This window comes from Brassica oleracea, chromosome C8 (assembly GCF_000695525.1).
Source record: "Brassica oleracea var. oleracea cultivar TO1000 chromosome C8, BOL, whole genome shotgun sequence".
Lineage (NCBI taxonomy): Eukaryota > Viridiplantae > Streptophyta > Magnoliopsida > Brassicales > Brassicaceae > Brassica > Brassica oleracea.
The window spans coordinates 13,151,868-13,160,519 of NC_027755.1; the positions used below are offsets into that span (position 1 = coordinate 13,151,868).

General features: G+C 42.0%; 1 pseudogene; it reads right to left on the reverse strand.

Annotated features, from left to right (window-relative positions):
- Nucleotides 1-586: 586 nt before the first annotated feature.
- Nucleotides 587-5,844, reverse strand: LOC106308689 (annotated as a pseudogene).
- Between the last annotated feature and the right edge of the window lie 2,808 nt (nt 5,845-8,652).

Consider the following 8,652-nt stretch of genomic DNA (forward strand, 5'->3'; position numbering starts at 1 on the left):
TTAACTTTAGAAAGTTTCTTCGTAAGACTTGGTCTGATTGTACGAAGGATTTTTCGCGTAAGTAACGGGGACCGGTTTTACGAAGTTTGTAGATCGGTGATATGTAAACATATGTTAAAGAAGCGTTGTTTCTGTGGGTTTCACGAGAAACGTTTCTGCCGTGATTTTGATCCTAGGTGAAAGTTGCTTGGAGTTACTCATGGAGTGTTACCGAAGTTTATTTCATTATGATCTAGTCGCAGAACGTTTTTCATAGGTTTTATGAAAGGATTCTCATGACACATTCGTTTCTGGAACGAATTGGTCGACCAGAGGTGGATCTAGCCAACATCGGGAGGAAAGCGTCTCTTTGTGCACGATGCTACATCTATTCTCGAGTTTTCTTCGTCACAAATGTTTTCGATGCTTTGCCGTGACTCACTTGGTACAACGGAAACTGAAAGAAATGCTTTGGTGAATGAAGATTTCTCGTAGAAATTTTTTTTTTTTTTGAATAAAATGTTAAATTCGATTCAAAAGAAAATGAACTTGTTTACAACAAAGCTACTTTGTTTCTGACTTTTTTAACAACAAAAGAATAGAAAAGCTATGTCCCCACTGCTACAATCCAATCTTGAAACGCCATGCCCAGTCTCTTGTCCAGAGTTCGTATGGAAGTAGTGCGATTCTTGACTTGCCTGTCAATTACCCGAAAAAGAGTCTCAGGTGATCGTGGTTTCTCTCCGTGCTTTCGAGAATTGCGCTCCCGCCATAGCATGTAGAGCGTGGTCTGAAATACGTAACGTGCAAGGAACGTCCGGGTTCGAGAAAGCTGAGACTGCGACATGAAAAATATGATACTGCTCCACTCATCTGTGTAATGGTTACCCATGAGCTCACGCATTAGCTTACTCCAGAGAGAAGAACTGTAGGTGCACCGGAAAAAGAGATGATCCCGAGTTTCAAGATGATGTTGACATAGCACACAGACCCCGTCAATACCTAGATTCCACGATATCATCCTATCTCCTGTGATGAGTCGATTATACAGAGCAAGCCATGAGCAGAACCGGAATTTCGGTGTTGCTTGGCTGAACCATAGGCCCTTGTGCCAAGCCACCTTCTCCCTCACTGGTCTGATGAGATTCCAAGTGTCCCGAGTAATGAACTGACTTTTATAGATATTTTGTTTTCCCCTCCAGAGAACGATATCCTCTGCGTCAGAGCTAGGCAATGATATGAGATGGTGTTCCACATTAATGAGACCTTCTGAGCGATGATTTCGTCGCCTTCTTTTTGTCCTAGCTGTGTAGACAGTATCATGCTGGCCAATGCCCGTGTCTATCTGTCCCCGTGGTCCAAAAATGTCAGTCAAGCAACCCATTGGGGACCACTGATCATACCAAAAGGATGTCGATTTGCCATTGTGAACATCTACCTTACAGAATTGTCTAGCCAGACCTCGAATTTTTAAAAATTTTCTCCACATCCAGGAACCTTTTTTATCGCTATCCTTCGCAGACCAGATAGACTCATTCTTCAGGACAGTGGTATGGATCCAGCGCACCCAGAGTGATGACTTGTTCGTGACGAGACGCCAAAGAAGCTTGAGCAATGTGACATTGTTCATATCTGTTAGTGATCGGAGGCCAAGTCCTCCTTCGTCCTTCGGACGACACACTTCCTCCCAAGCCACCTTAGCTTTCCGAGGATTAAGATCACTTCCAGACCATAAGAAGGCTGAGCAGATTTTATCTATTTCTCGTATACATGCCTTTGGAAGCCGAAAAGCAGAGAGCCAAAAGCTTGAGATGCTCCACAACACCGATCCAAGAAGCTCACGTCTACCAGCATAGGATAAGAAACGGTTCTTCCATGAGCTAATACGGTTCCGGATTGTTTCTAGGAGGGGTTGATAGTCGCTACTACTCATACTCTTAGTAGTGAGAGGTAGACCCAAATAGCGCACTGGAAGTTGGTCCTGAACTGGAATCTGCTCTCAATCTCCAAACGAATATCTGTAGGCACACCACCCATATACATGGTCGATTTATCCATACTGATACGTAGACCTGATATTTTGGCAAATTTTTCAAAAACCTCAACTATTCCTTCCATTGATCTCACCTTCACATCAGTTACCATCATTAAATCATCTGCAAACATTAGATGAGTCAGACCCAGGTTCTGACAGCGAGGGTGATATCCAATACTTCGAACACTTGCCGCCTTGTCCAAAAGCTTAGATAGGACGTCCATAACAATTACAAACAGATATGGCGAAAGAGAACAGCCTTGACGGAGGCCCCTTGAGCTCTGAAAATAGCCAGTCAATTCACCATTAACCTGAACAGAGAACGACGGTGTTGTGATGCACAAAGCAATCCAATGAATGAACTGCTGCGGAAAGTTCATCGCCCGGAGAACATTTAGAAAAAAAGGCCATTGGACAGAGTCAAATGCCTTCGATATATCTATCTTGATGGCACACCGAGAAGATATACTTTCCTTGTGATAGTCCTTCACAATTTCTGTAGCGAGAAGAAGATTCTCTATTAACAGCCGCTCACTAACAAATGCAGATTGGTTTGCTGAGATAAACTGAGGCAGCAACAACTTCAACCTGTTGGCAATGAGTTTTGAAATAACTTTGTAGAGAACATTGCAGCAAGATATCGGTCTATAATCCTTCATCTCAACTGCTTCTGTTATCTTTGGTATCAAAGCTAAGATAGTGGAGTTGACTCCTTTCGGAAGGAAACCTTTAACAAAAAAAGACTGAACTGCCACCACAAACTCATGAACAATGATTGCCCAAGTTGATCTATAGAATTCTGCATTATACCCGTCTGGTCCCGGTGATTTATTACTAGGCATAGCGAACAGCACAGCTTTGATTTCCTCGGGAGTAACTGTCTTAATCAGAGCTTGAGCATCATGATCTGTACATCGAAAAGGAAGAAGATCCTGTAGATGGTCGACATCCATTCCTGTGAAATCAGGAGGCTGGTGCTAGAGAAATTCTCGAAAGAAACTCTCAGCTTCCTCCTTTATTCCATTCTCATCATTTACCAGAGTTCCATCTCGACACCGTATTTCTCTGATTCCATTTACCGCCTCTCGAGCAGCGATAGCACTATGATATGTTTTATTGTTTTGATCACCAATGTTCAGCCAGTGCAGCTTCGATCGTTGCTTGAGGAAACTCTCTTCAAGACCCGCTACAAATTCCCATCTCGTAAAAGCTTCATTCTCAGCCTCCATATGTTGAGAAGATGGAGAACAGAGATTTAATTCCTGTTTTTTGCAGAGATCTTCATGAGCCTCTCGAGATTTTTTAACCAGATTTCCCATCCTGTCTTTCACCAAACCCCTTATCTGTGGTTTTAAATTTTAAGCTTCTTTGAGAATCATGAGCCTCTCGAGATTTTTTAACCAGATTTCCCATCCTGTCTTTCGCCAAACCCCTTATCTGTGGTTTTAAATTTTTAAGCTTCTTTGAGAGTCTATGAAGGGAGGACGTTGAGAGGAAAATAGGTTCTGTATTTGCCCAAAAATCTTTCACCATGGGTAGAAACTCCGCAAGTGTGGTAACTGCGTTAACAAACTTAAACAGCTTCCTTCTTGAAGAAAGTGCTGGCGTGTTAATTTGAATACGGCAGCGTAAGTGATCCGAACAGCCTCCAGCGTCGAAGACTGAGTAGGCCTGAGGATAGTCCTGATTCCAAACCTCATTAACAAGGACCCTATCCAGCTTCTTTGATATAAGATCAGCTCCCCTCTTATTGTTCCAAAGTGAAAAGAGGGCCATGATAAGCCATATCAGTCAAGGAACAATGATTTACAGTGTCTTGAAACCTTCTCATTCCAGAGGTTATTAACGGCGAGCTATCAAAATTCGAGTGCTCGGACACGTCCAAAGTTTCATTAAAATCACCTAGTATCATCCAAGGCTTTGTACCAATTATCGGAGAGTTGTGGTGATCACAGAGATCTCTCCATAATTCTTTTCTGCCTTCATCCAGATTTGATGCGTAGACGAAGGAGCAAAAAAACTCCTCTTGCATCGCTTCCAACTTAATGGAACATGTGATCAGCTGACTACTCTTATAGAAAGGAGTGAGTCTCACATTGTTTCTCCAGACTATCCAGATCCTACCCAACCTATGATGCTCATAGTTTGTTAGGATCGACCAATTTTTAAACATAGTTCCCACCATTTCTGGAACTCTTTCTTCCTTCACACGAGTTTCAATCAAACAGCCAAAATCAAACTGCTTCTCCTCCAACCACTTCTTTATTACGGAATGTTTAATTGATTTGTTTAAGCCGCGAACATTCCAAAAGAAGCCCGACATATTAATGTTTTTTGGAGAAACGTTTTTTGCTGGTACCACTAGGTTTGGAGTCCTTTGTGGTAGCAGCACTCTGAGAGTTTACTCGTTTCTCAACCCTCGCTGATCGGATCGGTTTTCCAACCTTTCCCTCCCGACTTGTATGCTCTATTTTTCCACCATCAGAAATCAAAATCTCACCTTCTTCGATATCGTCCTTGGTGCAAACTCTGATTGGATCACCCTCAGGCTCATGAGTGGTGATATGATCTTCCTCTTCCTCTTCGTCAGCTAGTAGTTGAAATCTGGACGGAGAGATAACTGTTTCCAAATCCTGCTTCTTTTCAGCTGATCTTCCTACTTTCCCCGGAGAGACATTTAACCAGTTCTCCCTTACTTCTGCTCCGCTTTCAGCAGCTTCCCCTATTTCCTCTCTGATCTCTTCAACTTCACTGGGCTGCTCAACTGCGTCATCACCCACAAGATCTGAAGAATCAGTTACAGATACTTCCACAGTCGCGTCAAACTCTTCAGTATCTTTTCCTTTCGTTGACTTTTCTGGCACTGACATTGTCTCTTCCATATTAGCACTTTGTGTAGGGACAACATTCTCTTTTCCATTCCCCACATCCTTCTCCCTTACTTCTTCTTTCTTTTTCAAGCATTCCTTCTCATTGTGACCCCATTTAGCACAAAGAGAGCATTTCGTAGGTACCCATGGGTAAGTGAATTCAATGTTCACATTTATACCAGACTTCGATCGAAAACGGTACGCATTAGGAAGTGGCTTTGTCATGTTTGCATTTACAAAGACCTTAGCCTCGTCGAAATTCGAACAAAGCTCCATCTCGGGATGCAGCCTCACAGGTTTCCCAACTGAGCTAGCAATGAAACCTAGTCCCTTCCATGAAAACATAGTAGACGGTACATTCTTCATTGTAACCCACATAGGTACAATCTTAACCTCTTCCTCGTCCTCCTTTTTCTCTTCCAATGGCGCCCACTTTGATAGAATCATTGGGATGCCGGCAATGTTCCACACTCCTCGTCGCAGAATGCGACTCCCTGTTTGTTGATCGGTAATCCGAAACTTCACTACCTTTTCATTAACCGCAAACACGTCAATCTTAATGTTCTTATTTCCTAATGGCCATATCTTGTTAACAATGATATGAATCTTCGCCACGTGAGGAGCGGGATCCAGAAAACGTCCCTCAAGGAAATCTTCCCACAAGGGAACTGTGTTGACTAGAAGGTCATCCGGTATCTCTACCATTTCTTGCCCATCGACAACCTCAACTTTTACGTCATGGCTCACCAAAACATGTTTTGATTGAGCCGCTTGAACCCACGATTTCTTCCCAAACTGCGATACCTGGCTCATATTCCCATCCGCTTTTACGTCATGGCTCACCAAAACATGTTTTGATTGAGCCGCTTGAAACCACGATTTCTTCCCAAACTGCGATGCCTTGCTCATATTCCCATCCATCACCATCGGAGGAGGCTCCTCCGTCGTCGGCGCCGCCATAAAGCGAGCCGAGGAGCCGTCAAAACCCTTGAAACCCTTAAACCTAGAAAATCGCCTCAGAATCACCCTCAGAGCTATATTAGGAAAGTTCCCAAAAATCCTCGTAGAAATTTTTCAAACAGGATTGCAATTTATATTTTTGGAGGAGAACTTACATGTATGTAAACAGCTTCATGGAGAGATTGCACAAGGACAATATGATTATTGGCAACTTGATTTTGGGCTATACTTAATTATGGGCCATAAACTTTTATTGGACTAAACCCAAAATTAAGCTCAAGTTCTAGAATCTTTCTAGAATTATCATCACCTCTTCAAGAAGAAAAAATCTAGATATTGTAGTAGAAAAATCTAGAGAATATGAAAAAAATCTAGGAAGTAAGGAGGTTATAATAGAATAATCTAGATATTTGTAAGGTAGTTTAGATGGCTATAAATACCTCTTCATCCTTTCTTTTGTAACAACACAAGAAGTTGAACAAGTGTAATAATAAGAAAGTTTTTCTTAAAGAAAAAGTATTCTACTCAAAGTTCTCTAAATCTGTTGAGAGTTCTTCCATATTATTCTTCATATTTAGAAATTCTCTTGGTTCTTTCGGGTTCTCGTGTATTACGGTCTTGGGTTAGTGTTAAGCAATATCAAAGGTGGTTTTCTTACATGGTATCAAAGCCAGGCTAATCTTGTGCTCATCAAGATCAGGTTTTAAAGAGAGCTCGGGTCTATTCTAAGTATGGAATCAACGGGTCGTGTTGTTGGATTGGGAATGGAAATCCTAAACCAATATAACTACCGGTTATGGAAGTCATGCATGGAGTCATACTTGGCGAGTGAGGACTTATGGGATGTCGTCGGTGGTAATAGCACAACACCACCAAGGGGAAATGCTGCAACCCTGGAAGCGACAAAGGAGTGGACACGGAAGAATGCCAAGGTGGAGTTTGCTTTAAAAAGATCCATATCTTCAAGCATATTTGAGCATGTCTCAAGATGTACTTCCGCTAGTTCCATTTGACAAGCTTTAGATCAACTGTTCAACAAGAAGAATGAGACCAAGCTACAATTATTGGAGAATGAGCTTGCGAGTGCGAAGCAGGGGGAGTCTTTAATCTCGGAGTTTTTTTATCAAGGTAAAGAACCTATGCTCCGAGATTAATACTCTAAATATGGAGGAGTCAATTTCTGAAGCACGGTTGAAGCGGTCTATCATTCGAGGTCTACGACCTGAGTATATACACCGTTTGTGACTTTGGTTCAAGGATGGGCTACACAGCCTTCCTTGGAAGAGTTTGAAAATTTGCTAGCTTCACAAGAGTCGTTAGCCATGCAAATGTCAGGAGTCAAAATCACTGATGACTCGGGAAGCGCCTTTGTAGCTAGGAGACAACAAAGCTTCAAGGCGCAAAACAAAGATGGAGGTCCAAGACACAATGATGGAAGTGAAAGATCTTCTATGGATAAGAAAAAGTTCAAGTGCTACCGGTGTGGAAAGCTTGGGCATTTCAAAAGGGATTGTCGAGTCAAGTTGAAGGAAACAAATATGGTGGAGTCAAAAAGTCATACGAAAGACGAAAAATGGGGGAAATGTTTCACGGTGGAGGCTACACATCCAGGTACACCCACAACTAAGAATTTGAGAAATGATTTGATTGTAGACTTGGGTTGTAGCCATCATATTATCGGAGATGAGAAGTTATTTTCTAGTCTTCAACGTCATGAGGGGAAAGAAGCCACTATTACCGCTGATAATTCAATCCATCGAGTTGAGAAGGAAGAGACTGTTGTCATTAAAGAAGATGATGAAGAACCGATTACCCTCAAGAATGTGTACCATGTCCCTGGAGTAAAGAAGAATCTTCTTTCGGTGGGAAATGCAGTCGACTTAGGTAACTATGTTCTATTTGGCCCAAGAGACGTTAAGTTCTTAAGGAATATTAAAGAATTAAAGGTGGATGTTGTTCACACTAGAGCACGCGTCAAAGATTTATATGTTTTATCGGCCTCTCACACCTATGTGGAGAAGATGAGTACGAATGACAATGCTTCCATCTGGCATGCTAGACTTGGCCATATAAATATGACCAAGCTTAAGGTCATATTGAAGATTCAAGATTTGGTTCATGGGCTTCCAAAATTGAAGATTCAAGATGGAGGAAAAATTTGTGAAGGTTGTCAATATAAAGTCACATAGACTTCCATTTGATCATTCAACCTCAAGGTGCAGCGGTCCACTGGAGAAGGTCCATAGTGATTTGATGGGTCCAACAAGAACTTCCTTCTATTCCGGGTTTCGCTACATGTTGTTGTTCGTAGATGATTTATCACGGTACACATGGGTATACTTTGTGAAGGAAAAATCAGAAGTATTTCAAAGATTTCAAGAATTCAAAGTTACCGTGGAAGGAGAGTTTGGTCGGAAGCTGAAGACTCTAAGGACGGATAATGGAGGAGAATTCATGTCAAAGGAGTTTCTCTCTTTTTGCCAAAAGAAAGGTATTAAGAGAGAATATATATGTCCGTATACACCTCAGCAAAATGGAGTAGCAGAAAGAAAAATTAGACATCTAACCGAGACGTGCAGAAGCTGGCTACATGATAAGAATTTGCCAAAAGCCTTATGGGCAGAATACATGAGATGTCTAGCCTATGTCATCAACTGGATGCCACTCATTCCAAACAACATGAAGCCGCCTTACGAGATGATTCACGGGAAGAAGCCAACGGTGAAGCATCTCAGAATATTTGGATCAGTCTGTTACGTCCATGTGTTCGACTCTCAAAGAACAAAGTTGGAAGGGAAGCAAAGGCAA